Below are 20,014 nucleotides of genomic sequence, written 5' to 3' on the forward strand. Positions count from 1 at the left end.
CCCAGCAGTTTGTGTGAAAGGAACATTCTGGGGAGCCCAGATCCTTTTCCTATCTGTTACATCCTCCACCTGAAATAAGTAAATAAGTAAATGCTGGCTGAACTATATATATTTACATGTATCATTTCTACTGAGACACTTTTCCAGAGGTTCCTGTGCTCCAAAATTTACATGGAAAACATGTCAACCGCAATGATGCATTGTTTAAAAAGGTGATTCTTAGAAGTAGAAATATAAAAAATAACCTCATTGGGTAGTTAGAAACAAAGCTGCAGTATTTGTTAATGCAATAACTGTTGCCTACATGGTGGTAAAGCTGGTGTCTGGGTGAGCTACAGGGAACTTCAGGTATATACAGAAGGGAAATCAAAGTGAGTGCAAGTTTGGAAAGAGGAAGATGGCCACTTGGAGACTGGGGAATTGGAGATAAGACTTCTCCTCTCCTGTAAATGCTGGAGATGTTTGCTTACAGGTGGATGTGGAGCAGTGATCTTCTCAGCCTACAGGGATCTGGTGCCCACTCTCTTTCTATAGTTGGCTTTTATGTCCACTCTGTGGCCTGCCTCTGGATCACGCACGTAGATAGTCTTATCTAAAAGCTGCAAAGGCACTATAGGAATAATCTTGAACAGTTCCATGTGTTGTACTTCCAGAAAGCAGAAGTCTTCTTGACACCTGGCAAATACAGAGAGGAGAAACATGGAAGAAAAGGTTCTAACAAAAGCATGCTTCCTGGAAATGACTACCACAAACCAATTAAATAGAGAATCTCCCAACAGGTTTACATCAATTTGTCTACCCTACATGAAATGTGTCCCAGTAGGGACAGTTTATGCAACACTCAATTGCCAAATGGCATAATGGCATATGGGAAATATAGAAAAGAGTTGTGTCAAATAGCCAGGATTAGGTGTGAGTAATGCCAATGTCCAAGTACAATGCCACAATTGTGCCTGATGGCCACAGCTAGTCATGTTCAGGTACTTCCATTTTCAAGAAAGAATGATCTGGGGGGTGATGTCAGCAAAAATGGCACAACAAGAAGCTCCAATGGTCTGTCCTTCTACAGAAACACTGAAAAAACTGGTTTAAAAAAAAACCTGCTGGAACATGGGAAAACAGTCAATAGTTTACAACAACCAAGCAAATGCTTCATCAAGATGAAGGTGAATGAATCTCAATATCAAAGATTTGTAGTGTTTTAACTTACCTTATCCCCGTACTCCTCTCCAGAACTTAGCATCAGCCTTGAAAATGGCAGAAGTCCTTATTCAAGCGGGAATAAAATGGACTTTATTCTCAAGAAATTGTGTTTTTGTGTTTTGATCAGTGTGGAGTCTAGACTCCTTGAAGTACCAACACATGAAATTTTCTCAGGACAATGAACAGTATTTGATGAAACTTATTGCGGTACTTTGTAAAAAACACTAAAAAACAAATGAATCAGTCTCTACCACTTGAAACAAAATTTATAACTTGTGGGAAACAATAGAGTCATTGAAATGGCTGGGAGGCAAAACTGAGCAGTGAGATGCCTTCAGGAATAAGGGTTTGACAATGCCGAATATACACTAGAAAATCTAGAATATAATACTATTGTAAAGCATACATAAAAATGTAACATTTATCAATAACAACAAAAGTAGGTGGATAGGAGGAAAGTTTTATAGAATGAGGAAATAATAGAAGACAGAATGAATCCATGTAAAGAAGTTAAGAAAGTCAGAAGTGATAAACAAGCAAGTTAATAAAATAAACTCCATAAATTGAGACTTGTTATACATTGTTGTTTTTCTAATACACACACAACATATTTGTGTGTGTGACAATAATATCAACACTGTGAAAGTGGATAGGAGCTATATAGAAATAAAGTTTCTATATTTGATTGTAATATTAATGTCTGAAGTAGAATTTTTTATATTTTTTATTTAAATCCAGTTAGTTTAACATTTAGTGTGATATTAGTTTCAGGACTACAATCTAGTGATTCAGCACTTACATTACAACATCATGTGCTCATCAAAAGTGCACTCCTTAAACACTCATCACCTCTATCCCCTCTGTGAACAATCTGGTTTTTCTCAGTAGTTAAGAATCAGCTTCTTGGATCCCTCCTCCTCTTTTATTCTGATTCTTCATTTACATTGATTCTTAAATTCCACATATGAGTAAAATCATATGCTATTTGTCTATCTCTGACTAACTTGTTTCAATGGCCATAATACTCTCTAGCCCCATCCATGTCTTTGCAAATGGCAAGATATCATTCCTTTTTATAGCTGAGTAATATTCCATTAAATATACATACAGACCACCTCTTCTCTATTCATCAGTTGATGGATATTGGGTCTCTTTCCATTATCTTGGCTTTTGTAGATAATGCTGCTATAAGTATCCCTTTGAAGTAGTCTTTTGCATTCTTCGGGTAAATACATAGTAGTACAATTGCAGGATGATAGGGTGGTACAATTATTAACTTTTTGGGAAACCTGCAAACCATTTTCCAGAGTGGCCGCACAAGTTTGCATTCCACCAAGGCAAGATGGTTCCCCTTTCCCCACATCCATGCCAATACTTGTTGTTTCCAATGTTGTTGAGTTTGACCATCGTGACAGGTATGAGGTGATATCTACTTGTAGTTTTGATTTGCATTTCTGTGATGATAGGTGATGATGAACACTTTTTCATGTGTCTGTTGGCCATTGGGATGCCTTGCTTTGAAAAATATCTGTTCATGTTTTCTGCCCATTTTTAATGGGATTATTTGCCTTTTGGGAAATGAGTTTATTTTGTTTATTTATTTATTTTTATATGAGAAAGAGAGAGAGAGAGAGAATAAGATGGGGAGAGGGGCAGAGGAAGAGAGAGAGAATCCCAAGCAGGCTCCATGCTCAGCTCAGAGCCCAACATGGGGCTCAATCCCATGACCTAAGCCAAAATCAGGACTCGGAGGCTCAACCAACTGGGCCACCTACATGCCCCTGGACATTGAGTTTTATAAGTTCTTTATGTATTTTGGGATACTAACCCTTTATCAGTTATGTCATGTGCAAATATCATCTCCCATTCCACAGGTTGCCCTTTAATTCTGTTAATTGCTTCCATCACTGTGCAGAAGCATTTTATTTTTATGAACTCCATATAATTTATTTTTGCCTTTTTTCCCTTATCTCTGGACACATATTAGAAAAAAAAAGCTTCAATGGTCAGTATCAAAGGGGTTTCTGTCTGTGTTCTCCTCTAAGAATTTTGTGATTTAGGTCTTTCATTCATTTTGAATTTATTTTTGTGTATAGTTTAAGAAAGTGGTCCAGGTTCATTCTTCTGCATGCTCCTGTCCAATTTTTCCAATACCATATTGAAGAGATTTTCCCATTGGGTATTCTTTCTTGATTTATCAGAAACCAATTGATCACATATTGTGGGCTCATTTGTGAATTTTCTATTCTGTTCCATTGATCTGTGTGACCTTTTTGTGACAAAACCATACTGTCTTGATTACTACAGCTTTGTAATATAATGTGAAGTCTGGAATTGTGCTGCCTCCACCATTGCTTTTCTTTATCAACGTTGCTTTGTCTATTCAGGATCTTTTGTGATTCCATACAAATTCTAAGATTGTTTTTTCTAACTTCGTGGAAAATGTTGTTGGTATTTTGATACAGATTGCATTAAATGTGTGTATGGCTGGGGGCAATATAGATGTTATCACAATATTTGTTATTCCAATCCATGAGTATGGAATGTCTTTCCATTTCTTTGTGTCCTCTTCAATATCTTTCAACAGCATTTTACAGTTTTCAGAATACAGACCTTTTACTTTTTTTTTGGTGAGGTTTATTACCAGGTATCTCATGGCTTTTTGTACAATTGTAAATGGGATCGATTCTTGATTTCTCTTTCTACTGCTTCATTATTCATGTATACAAATGCAAGATATCTGTGCATTCATTTTGTAATCTGTGACTTTGCTGAACTCATGTATCAGTTCTAGCAGTTTTTCGGTTATAATATTTTAGGGCTTCTTTCTTTATTTAAAATTTTTTTATAGTTTATTTATTTTTTTTACAAATAGTTTATTGTCAAATTAGTTTCCACATAACACCCAGTGCTCATCCCCACAAGTGTCCTCCTCCATGCCCATCCCCCCTTCCCCCCACATCCATCAGTCCTCAGTTTTTGTCAGCATTCAAGAGTCTCTCATGGTTTGCCTCTCTCCCTTTCCCCCACCATTTCCGCCCTTCTTCTCCCCCTTGTTCCTCCGTCAAGTTCCTCCTAATCCTCCTATACGTGCAAACATATGATATTTGTCCTTCTCTGCCTGACTTATTTCGCTCAGCATAACACCCTCAAGGTCCATCCATGTTGCTACACATGGCCAGATTTCATTGTTTCTCATTGCCATGTAGTATTCCATGGTATAGATAAACCACATCTTCTTGATCCATTCATCTGTTGATGGACACTTAGGCTCTTTCCATGTTTTGGCTATTGTTGAGAGTGCTGCTATGAACATTGGGGTCCATGTGCTCCTATGCCTCAGCATTTCTGTATCCCTTGGGTAAATTCCTAGCAGTGCTATTGCTGGGTCATAGGGGAGTTCTATTGTTAGTTTCCTGAGGAACCTCCACACTGTTTTCCAGAGGGGCTGCACCAGTTTACATTCCCACCAATAGTATAGGAGGGTGCCCGTTTCTCCACATCCTCGCCAGCATCTAGCGTTCTCTGATTTGCTCATTTTAACCACTCTGACTGGCGTGAGGTGGTATCTCAGTGTGGTTTTGATTTGTATTTCCCTGATGAGGTTTTTTTTTTATTATTTTTGAGACAGAGAAAGACAGAGCATGAGCACGGGAGGGGCAGAGAGAGAGAGAGGTAGACACAGAATCTGAAGCAGGCTCCAGGCTCTGAGCTGCCAGCATAGAACCCAATGCGGGGCTGGAACCCACGAACCGCGAGATCAGGACCTGAGCCGAAGTCGGACACTTAACAGACTGAGCCACCCAGGCGCACCATGGTTTCTGTATAGTGTATTGTATCATCTGGAAACAGTGAAAATTTTACTTATTCCTTGCTTGTTTGAATGTATGTTTTCCCTTGTATTGTCTAACTGTTGTGACTAGTATTTCCAGTACTATGTTAAGTAACCATGGTGAGAGTGGACAACCGTGTCTTTTTCCTGAACATAGAGGAAAAGCTCTCAGTTTTCCCCCATTTATGATATTAGTTGTGAAGGTTTCATACACTGCCTTTATAATGTTGAGGTATGTTCTCTCTAAACTTTGTTGAGGGTTTTTATCATGAATGGATGTTATACTTTGTCAAACGCTTCTCTACATCTGCTGAAAGGATCCTAGGGTTCCTATCCTTCCTTTTATTAATGTGATGTATCAGGTTGATTAATTTGTGGATAGTGAACCAGTCAGTTGAGCATCCGACTTTGGATCAGATCATGATCTCATGGTCTGTGGGTTTGAGTCCCGCATTGGGCTCTGTGCTGACAGCTCAGAGCCTGGAGCCTGCTTCAGATTCTGTGTCCCTCTCTCTCTCTGCCCCTATCCCACTCTCACCTTGCCTCTCAAAAAATAAATAAACAGTAAAAATTTAAGAAAAAAAACACACAAAAATATAAATCCCTGGCCAGACTTAGCAAAAAGAAAAAAGAAAGGACCCAAATAAACAAAATCACTAATAAAAGAGGATAGATCACAACCAACACCACAATAATACAAATAATACAATAATATTAATACAAATAATAATACAAATACAAATAATAATAATAAGAGACTATTATATGCAATTATATGCCAACAAGTTGGGCAATCTGGAAGAAATAGACAAATCCTAGAAACATATAAACTACCAAAACTGAAACAGGAAGAAATAGAAATTTTGAACAGACCGATAGCCAGTAAAGAAATTGAATCAAAAATCAAAAATCTCCCAAGTAAAAAGAGTCCAGGGCCAGTTGGATTCATGGGAATTCTACCAAACATTTAATTTTTAAGTTTATTTACTTATTTTGAGACAGACAGAGACAGCACGAGTTGGGAAGAGGCAGCTAGAGAGGGAGAGAGAGAGAAGCAAGTAGACTTTGCGCTGCCATCACAAAGCCCGATGTGGGACTCAAACCTACAAAGCCATGAGATCATGACCTGAGCTGAAACCAAGAATCAGATGTTTAACCAACTGAGCCACCTAGAAACCCCAATACTATCAAACTTTTAAAGGAGAATTAACACCTATTCCTTTTAAGCTATTCAAAAAAATTTTGAAATGGAAAGAAAACTTCCAAACTCATTCTACAAGACCATCATCACCTTGACTCCAAAACCAAGGACCTCATTAAAAAGAAGAACTACAGACCAATTTCCCTGAAGAATATACATGAAAAAAATTCTTAACAAGGTACTAGCAAACTGCATCCAACAATATGCTAAAAGAATTATTCACCATGATCAAGTGGGATTTATTCCTGGGAGACACAGAATCTGAAGCAGGCACCAGGCTCTGAGCTGTCAGCACAGAGCCCAATATGGGACTCGAACCCACAGACCATGGGATTATGACCTGAGCCAAAGTCAACCAAGAGAGCCACCCAGGCACCCCTATAAATTTTGCTAATTCTTTCAAAGAACCAGCTCCTGGTTTCATTGATCTGTTCTACTGTGTATGTATGTATGTAGTTATGTATGTATATGTATAAAATCATATATGTATCATTGATTTCTGCTCTAATCTTTATTATTTCCCTGATTCTACTGGTTTTGGGCTCCTTTAGGTATGAGGTTAGGTCGTGTGTTTGAGGCCTTCATTAGGGCCCCCTTCATTAGGAAGTCCTGGATTGCTATATATTTCCCTCTTATGACCTCCTTTACTGCATCCCAGGGATTTGGGGCTGTTATGTTTTATATTCATTGTCTTCCATGTGCTTTTTAATTTTCTTTTTAATTTCTTGGTCAACTTATTAATTCTTTAGTAAGATGTTCTTTAATCTCCAAGTATTCATGGTCTTTAATTTTTTTTTCTTGTAGTTGATTTAAAATTTTATAACATTGTAGACTGAAAATACACAAGGTATGATCTCAATTTTTTTGTACTTGTTGAGGGCTGACTTGTGACCCACTATGTGATTCATTCTGGAGATTGTTCCATGTTTACTTGAGAATAATGTGTATTCAGATGCTATAGGATAAATGCTCTGAATATATCTATTATCTGTGTGTGACATTCAAAACCATTGTTTCTTTGTTAATTTTCAACTTTCGGTCCATTGCTGTAAGTGGGGTGTTGAAGTTCCCTACTATAATGGTATTATTATCAATGAGTTTCTTTGTGATTAACTGAATTACATATTTGGTGTCTCACGTTGGAGACATAAATATTTATAATTGTTAGATCTTCTTGGTGGATAGACCCTTTAATTATTATATCATGCCCTTCTTCATTCTTGTTACAGTCTTTATTTTAAAATCTACTTGTCTGATATAAGTATGGATACTCCAGCTTTCTTTGGATAACCATTGACTTGATAGATGGTTCTCCATCTCCTTACTTTCAATCTGCAGGTGTTTTTAGGTATAAAATGAGTCTTTTTAAGCAGCAAATAGATGGGTCTTGTTTTCTTATCCATTCTGATACCCTATGTCTTTTGATTGGAACATTTAATCAATTTACATTTAGAATGAGTACTGAAAAATATGGATTTAGTGCCATTATGTTGCCTGCAGAGTTAGTGCTTCTGGTGATTGTTCTCTCATCCTTTCTAGTCTTTGTTGCTTTTGTCTCTTTTGTTTTGTCTTTTCTCTACTCAAGAATTTCCCTTATAATTTTTTGCAGGGCAGGTCTAGTGGTCATGAACTCCTTTCGTTTTTATTTGCTGGGAAACTCTCTCTCTCCTATTTTGAATGACAGCCTTGGCTACATAGTTTTATGATTCAGCACAGGCTTGCTGTGAACCTGATCTGTCTTCTCTCATAAGTTAAGGACTTTTTTTCACTTCCTGATTTCATGATTCTTTCCTTGTCTTTGTATTTTGTGAATCTGACTATGATATGTCTTGGTGACAGTCAGTTTTTGTAGAATGTAATGGGCGTTCTCTGTGCTTCTTGGATTTTTATGTCTGTGCCCTCCCCAGATTAGGAAAGTTTTCTACCATAATTTACTCACATAAACCTTCTACCCATTTTTCTCTCTTTTCATCTTCTGGGACTCCTATGTTTTGGATATTATTCTTTTTTAATAAGTCATTGAGTTCTCTAGCTCTGATACTGTGGTCTCTTGCTTTTGTTTCCCTTTTTTTTTCTGCTTCATTATTCTGCATAATTTTTCTTCCATATCACTGATTCACTGCATTGCTTTGTCCATCCTTGCTGTCATGGCGTCTATTTGAGATTGTGTCTCGTTTACACCATTTTCAATTTTAGCCTGATTAGATTTTATTTGTTTTAGCTCCACAGAAAAGGATTCTCTGGTGTCTTCTAGGCTTTCCTCAATCTCAGCTAGTATTCCTATTATTGTGGTTTTAATTCTAATTTAGTAATTTTATTTACATCTGTGTTGTAAGTCCCTAGTTGTCATGTTCTTGTTCTTTCTTTGGTATGAATTCCTGCCAAGTTCTGTAGCTCAAATTATGCCCATTGTTTCAATAGAACTCAGAACAATTTCCTAGGTATTCAAAATGGTTTAGTGCTGATCTAGCTGTGTTCCAGAGACAAGCCAAGCTCAGGGTCTCCATGCCACTCCTCCGTCTTAACTCCTTTCTCAGTGGATAAAAGACTTACACGAATGGATGTAATGGATGTAATACAAGAAACCATCAAAATCCTAAAGGAGAACACAAGTAGCAACCACTTTGACCTTTGTTAGAGCAACTTATTACTAGACACGTGACTGAAAACAAAGGAAACAAAAGCAAACACAAACATGAATGAGAACCTAAACACAGAGGTAAGGAATAACATAGCTGAGATAAATGGCTCAATTAAAAAATAATAAATGAGAAACATGTATGATAGAATGAACAGCAGGCTGGAAGTATCCAAGAATAAATCAGTGACATAGAAGGCAATCAAACTGAACCAAAGAGAAAAAATAGTTACAAAAAATGAGAATAGACTTAATGACGTCTGTGACTCCATCATATGTAATAGCAATTGTATTATAGGAATCCCAGGGGAAAAAAAGGAAAGAAAAGCAGGCAGAGAATATATATGAATAAATAATAGCTGAAAAATTCCCTAATCTGTGGAAGGAAACTGATATTCAGGTCCAGGAGGCACAGAGTTCCCCATCAATATCAGCACAAAGAGATCCACACCAAGACATAATGTAGTTAAATTTGCAAAATATAATGATAAAGAAAAATTCTTTAAAACAGCAAGACAAAGAAGAAAGTAACATACACAGAAACCTTTGTGATGTTATCAGGGTATTTTTCAGCAGAGATTTTCCAAGCCAAAAGAGAGTGACATGATATATTCAAAGTGTTGAATGGGAAAAATCTGTAGTCAAGAATATTCTTTCCAGAAAGGCTATCATGCATAATAAAAGGAGACATAATGAGTTTCACATACAAGCAAAAACCAAAGGAGATCATTACCACTAAACCATCCCTGCAAGAAATATAAAAGTGGACTATTTGGGTGAAAAGAAACACAAAAAGTGACAATATAAATATAGAAAACACACAAACAGGGAAAAATGAATATTTCTGTACAATATCCATTAAAGAAATCAAAAAATAAAAGGATATAAAATACAACAACATTTACTTAAAATACGGGGAGGAGAGGAGTAAAGAATAGGTTCAAACATAAATGACCATCAATATAAACTGCTATATGCAGAAGACGTTATATACAAACCTAATGGTAACCACAAATCAAAAATCACTAATAGGCAAAGAATATAGAGAGAGGAATCCACTATACCCGTAAAGTAAACTAGCAAAGTGTTACAGAAAGCAAGAGGAAACATAATTTAAGAAAAGCACAAGAAAGAAAATAGTAACAAACTGGCAAAAAATACACATCTACCAATAATTTCTTTGAATTTTTTCAACTTTTTTAAATTTAAAAAAAAATTTTAGAATTTATTTCTGAGAGAGAGAGAGCGTGAGCAGGGGAGGGTCAGAGAGAGAGGGAGATACAGAATCTGAAACAGACTCCAGGTTCTGAGCTGGCTGTCAGCACAAAGCCCAATGCGGGGCTCGAACCCATGAACCATGAGATTATGACCTAAGCTGAAGTCGGACGCTTAACTGACTGAGCCACCTAGGCGCCCACCAATAATTTTTTTGAAAATAATAAATACTCAAATCAAAAACACAGAGTGGTAGAATGGATAAAAAGACAAGACTCATCTAAATAAGGCCTGCAGAAGACTCATTTTAGACTTTAAATCTGTATATTGAAAATGAGGGGATGGAAACCCAAAGGCAAGGGAATCAAGAGCAAAAATGAACTATTGGGACCTCATCAAGATAAAAAGCTTCTGGACGGCAAAGGAAACAATCCTTAAAATTAATAGACAACTAACAGAATGGGAAAAGATAGTTGCAAATGACATATCAGATAAAGGGCTAGTATCCAAAATCTATAAGGAACTCACCAAACTTCACACCCGAAAAACAAACAATCCAGTGAAGAAATGGGCAGAAGGTAGGAAAAGACACTTCTCCAAAGAGGACATCCAGATGGCCAACAGACACATGAAACGATGCTCAGCATCCCTCCTCATCAGGGAAATACAAATCAAAACCACACTGAGATACCACCTCACGCCGGAAAGAAATAGAAAATTTGAACAGACTGATAACTAGCAAAGAAATTGGATCAGTGATCGAAACTCTGCCAACAAACTATAGTCTAGAGCCAAATGGCTTCCCAGGTGAATTCTATCAAACATTTTTTAATGTTTATTTATTTATTTTTGAGAGAGAGAGCGTGCAGGGGAGAGGCCGACAGACAGGGAGAGATTAAATCCCCAGCAGGCTCTGTGCTGACAGTGCTGAGCCCAATGCGGGGCTTGAAGCCATGAACTGTGATATCATGACAGGAGCTGAAATCAAGAGTAGAATGCTTAACTGACTGAGCCACTCAGGACTCCCTCTACCAAACATTTAAAGAGTTAATATCTATTCTTCTCAAACTATGCCAAAAAGTATGAAAAGAAGGAAAACTTCCAAACACATTCTATGAGGCCAGAATTACCCTGATACCAAAACCATAAAAAGACTCTTACAGAAAAGAACTACAGGCCAATATCCCTGATGAACATAGAAGCAAAAATCCTCAACAACATACTAGCAAACTGTATTCAACAATACATTTAAAACAATCATTCACATAATCAAGGAGGATTTATTCCTAAGCTGCATGAGTGGTTTAATATTTGCAAATCAATGAACAGAATACATCATATCAGTAAGACAAGGGATAAGAACCATATAATGATTTCAATAGATGCAGACAAAACATCTGACAATCTACAACATCCATTCATGATTTTAAAATATCTCAACAAATTAGGCTTAGAGGGAACATACCTCAACATGATAAAGGCCATGTATGAAAAACCCACAGTTAATATCATAAATGAAGAAAACCCGAGAGCTTTGACTCTATGGTCAGGAACAAGACAGGAGTGTTCAGTGTCACCACTCTCACCACTATTATTTAACATAGTACTGTATATCCTAAGCCATGGAATTAGGCAATAAAAAGAAATAAAAGGAATCTAAATTGTCAAGAAAAAAGTCAAACTCTTACTCTTCACAGACTCTATACAGAAAACCCAAAAGACTCCACAAAAAAACCTGCTAGAACTGATACACAAATTTAATAAAGATGCAGGATACAAAGTTAATGTACAGAAATTTATACAGAAATAATGAGGTAGCAGAAAGAGAAATTAAGAAATCAATCCCATTGACAATTGCATTAAAAACCATAAGGTTCCTAGGAATAAACCTAACCAAAGAAGTGAAAGACCTGTACTCTGAAAACTATAAAACATTGGTGAAAGGGACTGAAGATGACACACCAAAAAAGTGGAAAGACATTCTTTGCTCATGGATTGAAATAACAAATATTTTGAAAATATCTTTACTCACGACAGCCACCTATGCAATTAATGCACCATGTATCAAAATACCAACAGCATTTTGGACATAGAACATGTATACAGTACCACAAAAGACCCTGAATAATCAAAACAAACTCAAAAAAGAGGAGAAAAGCCAGAAGCATCACAATTCTTGACTTTAAGTTATATTAAAAAGCTGTAGTAATCAAAACAGTATGCTACTGACACAAAAATGACACATAGATCAATAAAAAAGAATTAAAGACCCACAAATTATCCACAAATAAATGTCAGTTAATCTTCAACAAAGCAGGAAATCATATCCAATAGGAAAAACACTCTTTGAAATAGTGTTGGGAAAACTGGAGAACAACATGAAAAAGAATGAACGTGGGCCACTTTCTAACACCATACACAAATATAAATTCAAAAAAAAAATTAAAAGTGACACATGAAACCATAAAAATTCTAGAAGAGAATGCAGGCAGTAACCTCTTGACATCAGTCACAGCAATTTCTTTCTAGATATGTCCCCTGAGGCAAGGGAAACAAAAGCATAAGTAAGCTATTGGGACTTCATAAAAAAAAAATCTTCTGCACAGTGAAGGAAACAATTAAAACTAAAAGGAACCTATGAAATGGAAGAGTATATTTGCAAATGACATATCTAATAAATGATTAGTATCCAAATTTTTGAAGAACTTATAAAACTCAACACCCAAATGACACATAATCTAATTTTAAAATTAGTAGAAGAGGGGCGCCTGGGTGGCTTAGTCGGTTAAGCGTCCGACTTTCGCTTAGGTCATGATCTCACGGTTCGTGGGTTCGAGCCCCGCGTCAGGCTCTGTGCTGCCTGCCATCTCAGAGCCTGGAGCCTGTTTCAGAGTCTGTGTCTCCCTCTCTCTCTGACCCTCCCCTGCTCACGCTGTCTCTCTCTCTCTCTCTCTCTCTCCTAGAAATAAATAAAAATATTAAATAAATAAATAAATAAAATTAGTAGAAGACATGAATAGATATTTTTCCAAAGAAGATATCCAGATGCCCAACAGAACATGAAAAGATTCTCAACATCACTCATCATCAGGGAAATACAAATCAAAACTACAGTGAGATACCATTTCACATCTGTCAGAATGGCTAAAATCAATTACACAGAAAAACGCAGGTGTTGGCAAGGATATGGAAAAACAGGGAGCACTCTTGCACTGTTGATGGGAATGCAAACTGGTGTAGTCACTGTGGAAAACAGTATGGAGTTTCCTCGAAAACTTAACAATAGAACTATCCTACAAACTAGCAATTGCCCTACTAGGTATTTACCCTCAAAATAGAGAAAGGCTAATTCAAAGAGATATAGACACCCCAATGTTTTCAGGAGCATTTTATGCATTAGCCAAATTATGGAAACAGCCCAAGTGCCCCATTAAATGATTAATAGATAAAAAATAATGTTGTTGCCATTTGCAATGACATGGATGCAGCTAGAAAATATTTTGCTAGATGAAATCAGTCAGAGAAAGACAAATAGCATATTATTTCACTTATATGTGGAATGCAAGAAACAAAACTAGAGAGTAAAAGGAGAGAGAGATAGAGACAAAGAGACAGTGAGAGAGAGGCAATTCAAGAAACAGACTCTTTTTAAATTTTTAATGTTCATTTATTTTTGAGAGCAAGAGAAAGAGAGAGCATGAGCAGGGGAGCAGCAGAGAGAGGGTGACACGGAATCTGAAACAGGCTCTAGGGTGTCAGCGCAGAGCCTGATGCGGGGCTTGAACCCATGAACCGTGAGATCATGGCCTGAGCTGAGGTCGGACACTTAACCAACTGAGCCATCCAGGTGCCGCAAGAAACAGACTCCTAACTCTTAATCAACTCATTGTTACCAGAGAGGTGATGGGTGGAGAGATGGGTTAAATAAGGTGATGGGGATTAAGGGATACACTTGTTGTGATGACACTAGGTGTTGTATCAAAATTTGAATCTCTGTATTGTAGACCTGAAACTAATATCACACCATAAGTTAACTAATTGGAATTTGCTATTAAATTCAAAATAGTGCTATCCAACGTATGGAGAGGTAAAGGAAATAAAATTTGGATCAGAGATATGTACACTCCCATGTTCAATGAAGCATTATTCACAATAGCCAGGATATTGAAACATCTTAAGTATTCATTACAGATGATTGGACAAAGAAAATATGTCATAAGGCGTTTATTATTCAATCTTAAAAATGAAGTAAGCTCTGCCATTTGCAATGACATGAATACACCATAGGACACTATGCTAATAAAATAAGCGAGACACACATAGACAAATATGTATGATTTCATTTATATGTGGAATCTAAAATAGTAAAACATATAGAAGCAGAGAGTTTAATAATTGTTGCCAGGGTCTAGGAGGAGAGTGAAGTGGGAGAATTGATGACCAAAGGGTACAAAGTTTCAGTTATGCAAAATGAATAAGTTCTGGAGATCTAATGTATAGCAATGTGACATAAGTTAACAAACTGTATTGTGTACTTGAAATTTGCTAAAAGAATAGATCTTAAGTATTCATTTCATACTAACAAAAAAGAAAATGTGAACCATGTTATTTATAATTATATTAGTCAACTTGATTGTGGTCATTATTTAACAATGTATACATATGTGAAATCATCAAGCTGTACACCTTAAGTATATACTATTTTTATCTGTCAATCATACCTCAATAAAACTGGAAAAATGTCTTAAAAAGTTTCCATTTATAAAAAAATTCTGATGCTTTCCTCACATTAAAAAAGATGAGGCCCTCATATTTCTGGTGGTGATATAAAATGTTGCAGCTTCTGTGGAAAATCGTTTGTTATTCCTCAAATGTTAAACATAAAATTACTAAATGATCCAGCAATTGCAGTCTTAGATATATATACAAAACAAACCTGAAAACAAGACCTCAGATACTTCTATGCTGATGATTACAACAACATAATTCACAGCAGTCAGAAGATTGAAATGGCCTGAGACTCCACAAACAGATGACTAGAAAAACAAAATATGGTACAGACATAGAAAAATGTGTTGGAGTATTATTTGTCTTAAAACGGATGAAATTCTAATACATACTCCAACATGGATGAAAGTTGAAAACATGCTCCTAAGAGGAAAGTACACTGCATTACAGGCCTATTTCAAGAAATTAGAAAAAGACTAAGTACAAAATTTAACAGTGCACCTAAAAGAATTAGAAGGAGAGCAACAAGAGCACCCCAAAACCAGTAGTAGAAGAGAAATAATAAAAATCAGGGCAGAAATAAACAATATAGAAACCAAACAGTTGAACAGATCAATGAAACCAAGAGTTAGTTTTTTGAAAAAATAAACAAAATTGACAAACTTCTAGCCAGGTTTCTCAAAAAGAAAAGAGAGAGCACTCAAATAGACAAAATCGTGAATGGAAATGGACTTATTACAACCAGCCCCTCAGAAATACAAGTAATTATCAGGGAATACTATGAAAAATTATATGCCAACAAACTGGACAACTTAGCAGAAATGGACAAATTCCTAAACACACACTCACTAACAAAATTCACATGGGAAGAGATAGAAAATCTGAACAGACCCATAACTAGTGAAGAAATGGAATTAGTTACCAAAAATCTTCCAACAAATAAGAGCCCTGGGCCAGATGGTTTCACTGGCGAATTCTACCAGACATTTAAAACAGAGTTATACCCATTCAGTATCTGGATGGAGGAGGCAAGATGGCGAGGAAGTAGGGAACACCGTACATTTTCCCTGCACCCATCTCTCAAACAGAGAAGGCCTGAAGTCATAGGACTCTAAGCCACAGGAGTTTGGGAAGAGAAAGAGACAGAGTACACTGGGAAGGAAACCTCATAAGTGCGTGAGTGCAAACTGGGGAAGGTAAAAGCTGGACGGGACCCAGAGACACGGAGGGAGGGGAGGGAACCCAGCTCTCGTGCAGCTTCGGTGAGTGATAAACTGGTGAGTGGTGATGAGCTGCAAGAGTCCAGGGGAAAGTAAAGATAAGCTGAGATTGCTCGTAGAACCATCCCTGGAGAAGACAAAAAACCTCGGCTTGGAAAGACAGTATTTTGTAGCTCTGGCTGGGGTGCTGAGTTTAAACTAGGTGCCCTGCACCAGAAAGCACCAGGAAAAACTGAGCTGCTGTTCACCCAGCACCATCCATGGCGGCGGCGGCCCAGTGAACCAGCTCCAAGGCCTGCGGAGGCGGTCACAGCGCCGCGTGAAGCTGTGGAGGCGCGTGCGACAGTGGCCTGCTTCAGTGGCGACGACAGTGACCCGGTGAAGGCAGCATGAGCGAAAAGTTGCCTGCTGAAGCAGCGGAGGCCAGTGAAGAAGCAGCAACGTCTGAGGTGGCGGTCCCAAAACGGGTGTAGCAGCAGCAGCGGCGCGCGCGCACGACATCTGCCTGATGAAGCTTCCGTGGCAGCGACCCGGTGAAGTGGCGCCGGCGCCCGGTGAAGCAGTGGCTACGTGAGCAAAAATTTGCCTACTGATGTGGCTGTAGCCAGTAAAGAGGTTGCGGCGGGGTGAGGCTATGCGGACTCTGCAGACCTGAAGTTGCTACGTTCCCCAAACGCACTCCGTTTGTATTGCTGCTTGACCCCGGCTGATCTGAGGCTGCGACACTTCCCCCACCCTCCAGTCAACCCCCGCCAACAGGGAAGCAGCGACCAGCCGAACTGTTAATGGCAGTATAACACAGCCTCTCAGGAGTAATCAGACTAGATAGTTTCTCTGGATAATAACACCTTCTTTCTCTCACCTCTCCAATGATATTCCACACATTAGCTCTTTGAAAAAAGCTTCTTATCCCTTCTGCGTGTTCATTCTATCTCTAATTGTGCCTCATCTCTGCCCTATCATCTCTCTCTCTCTCTATGCTCTTCAATCAGCACTGCATACACCCGGCTATTTCATTGTAGCTGGGAAATCTGGTTATATGCTTTAACCCGATCGTTGCATTCGGTTTTCTTCTTTCTTCCTTTTCTTTTCTTCTTTCTGACTTTTTAATGTATTTTTATTTTCTATCATTCGCCTTCCCTCCTCCGTCTTTTCTCTTAACTTTTTCGTTTTCCCTCTCAGTTGGCGGGATTGTTGGATTTGTCTGTGCGTTTGTGTCCCTCTGTTCCCTGTGTGTTTGTCTGTGTGTTTTCTTCTCCAGGGCTACCTCAAGAAACAAGCCAAAGTACACATGGTGGAGAGTCCCAAATACCACTACGAGTATGAATATAAAATAACCAAGGTCTCGACAAGAGAGACCAAGAGATACCATTCAAAGATCACATTCTGAAAGGATAGGCCCTGAACAGTCAAAGAGTCTTCTTGGGTACAGCAGCGTTCACAGGTGTACATAGCATAAAAAGTCTTTAAAACTAACAAGAGACAGAAAGTTAACCAAAATGACAAAATGAAAGAGCTCTCTGCCAAAGAAATACCAAGAAATTGACAGCTAATGAACTGCTCAAAACAGATTTAAGCAGCATAACTGAACAAGATTTTAGAACAACAATCGTAAAATTAATTGCTGAGCTTGCAAAATCATAGAGAACATCAAAGAAACTATGGCTACAAACAACATAGAGAACAAAAATAGGCATGATGAATTTGAAAATGTGATAAATGAAATACATAATAAACTGGAGGTGTCCAATGCACGGATTGAAGAGGCAGAAAAGAGAATAAGTGATTTAGAAGACACCATTATAGAAAAACAAGAAGCTGACAAAAAAAAAGAGAGAAACTGACCCAGGAACATGAAAGAAGAGTTCGAGAACTCAGCGATACAGTCAAACGCAGCAATATTCGAATCATAGGAATCCTAGAAGAGGAAGAGACAAAGAAAGGTGCTAAAACAGTCCTAGAAGAAATTATAACAGAGAACTTCCCCAAGCTAGGGAAGGAAGTAAACGTTGAAATACAAGAGACACAGAGACCTCCCCTTAGATGTAATTTGAATCGATCTTCTGCACAACATATCATAGTGAAACTGGATAAGGACAAAGAGAGAATTTTGAAAGCAGCTAGGAAGAAAAGGGTCCTAACATACGAGTGGAAACCTATCAGAGTGGTGACAGACCTATCTACTGAAACTTGGCAGGCCTGAAAGGAATGGCAGGAGATCTTCAATGTGATGAACAAAAAAACATGCAGCCAAGAATTCTCTAAACACCAAGCCTTTGATTCAAAATAGATGGAGAGATGAAATTCTTTCCAAATAAACAACAATTGAAAGAAGTTATCACCACTAAGCCAGCCACACAAGAAATCCTGGAAGAACTCTCTGAGGGAAGTGTTGCAAGGAACGAAGACACCAGAGACACCAACACAAGCATAAACCCCACAAAGAACACAATGAACATAAACGCACAAATTTCAATAATAACACTGAATGTAAATGAGCTGAATGCTCCAATCAAAAGACATAGGGTAGCAGAATGGATAAAAAACAAAATCATCTACTTGCTGTCTACAAGAAACGAATTTTAGACTGAAAGATACCTTCAGATTAAAAGTAAGGGGATAGAGAAATATCGATCATGCTACGGGAAGTCAAAAGAAAGCTGGAGTAGCTATACTTATATCAGACAAACTGGACTTTAAATTAAAGACAGTAAAAAGGTATGAAGATGAAGAAGGGCATTATATAATTATTAAAGGGTCCTTCCATCAGGAAGAACTAACGATTATAAGTGTCTATGCACCGAATATGGAAGCACCTAAATATTTAAAACAATTAATCACAAACAGAAACAAGCTTATAGATAAGAATGTGCTAATAGCAGGGTACTGAAATACTCCGCTTACAGCAATGGATAGATCAACCAAACAGAAAATCACTAAAGAAACAATGGACTTGAATGACACAATGGACCAGATGGATCTGACAGATATATTTAGAACTCTGAATCCTGAGGCCAAGTAAATCAATTTCTTCTCAAGTGCACATGGCACATTCTCCAAGATAGATCACATACTGGGACATAAAGCAGCCCTCAATAAAGATAAAAGGGGGCACCTGGGTGGCTTAGTCGGTTAACCGTCCGACTTTCACTTAGGTCATGATCTCGCGGTTCATGGGTTCGAGACCCGCGTCGGGCTCTGTGCTGACTGCCAGCTAAGAGCCTGGAGCCTGTTTCAGTCTGTGACTCCCTCACTCTCTGACCCTCCCCTGCTCATGCTGTCTCTCTCTCTCTCCTAGAAACAAATAAATAAATAAATAAAAATTTTAAAAAAAAGATAAAAGAATTCAGATCATACCATGCACACTTTCAGATCATAATGCTTTGAAAGTTGAAATCAATCACAGGAAGAAGTCTGGAAAACTTCCAAAAACATGGAGGTTAAAGAACACCCTACTAAAGAATGAATGGGGCAATCAGGCAATTAGAGAAGAAATTTAAAAATATATGGAAACAAATGAAAATGAAAACACAACAATTCAAACTCTATGCGGTGTGGAAAAGGCAGTCCTAAGAGGAAAGTATATTGCACTCCAGGCCTATTTCAAGAAATTAGAGAAAGCGCAAGTGATAATCTAACAGCTCGCCTAAAGGAACTAGATGCAGAGTAACAAAAGGAGCACCCCAAACCCAGTAGAAGAGGAGAAATAGTAAAATTCAGAGCAGAAATAAACAACATAGAGATCAAATAAACAATTGAACAGTTCAATGAAACCAAGAGTTGGTTTTCTGAAAAAATAAACAAAATTGACAAACCTCTAGCTAGGCTTCTCAAGAAGAAAAGAGAGCACCCATATAGACAAATTCATGAATGAAAATGGATTTATTACAAACAACCCCTCAGAAATACAAGCAATTATCAGGGAATACTGTGAAAAATTATATACGAACAAATTGGACAACTTAGAAGAAATGGAC

Source organism: Crocuta crocuta, unplaced genomic scaffold, assembly GCF_008692635.1.
Source record: "Crocuta crocuta isolate KB4526 unplaced genomic scaffold, BGI_CrCroc_1.0 scaffold513, whole genome shotgun sequence".
NCBI lineage: Eukaryota > Metazoa > Chordata > Mammalia > Carnivora > Hyaenidae > Crocuta > Crocuta crocuta.